The sequence below is a fragment of the Brassica oleracea genome, chromosome C6 (assembly GCF_000695525.1).
Source record: "Brassica oleracea var. oleracea cultivar TO1000 chromosome C6, BOL, whole genome shotgun sequence".
Taxonomy (NCBI): domain Eukaryota; kingdom Viridiplantae; phylum Streptophyta; class Magnoliopsida; order Brassicales; family Brassicaceae; genus Brassica; species Brassica oleracea.
In genome coordinates this window covers 31,014,809-31,015,027 of record NC_027753.1, presented here as the reverse complement: position 1 = coordinate 31,015,027, position 219 = coordinate 31,014,809, and positions in this window count along the sequence as shown.

Below are 219 nucleotides of genomic sequence, written 5' to 3'. Positions count from 1 at the left end.
CATGAGATATGCATTCTCTGTACCAGAACATCATCATTCTCCCCCTGCTTGATTGCATACTCAGCTAAAACACAGATGCTTAGATGTCAAGCCTTACAGACCCATCCGTCTGTTTCTTCATATATAATCATGACACAGCCCCTGCTGCAGCGGAATAACAAGTATTGCATCACGATCTGACGCACCTGTCGAGCTACCTCTCGACCCACTTCTGTTGAG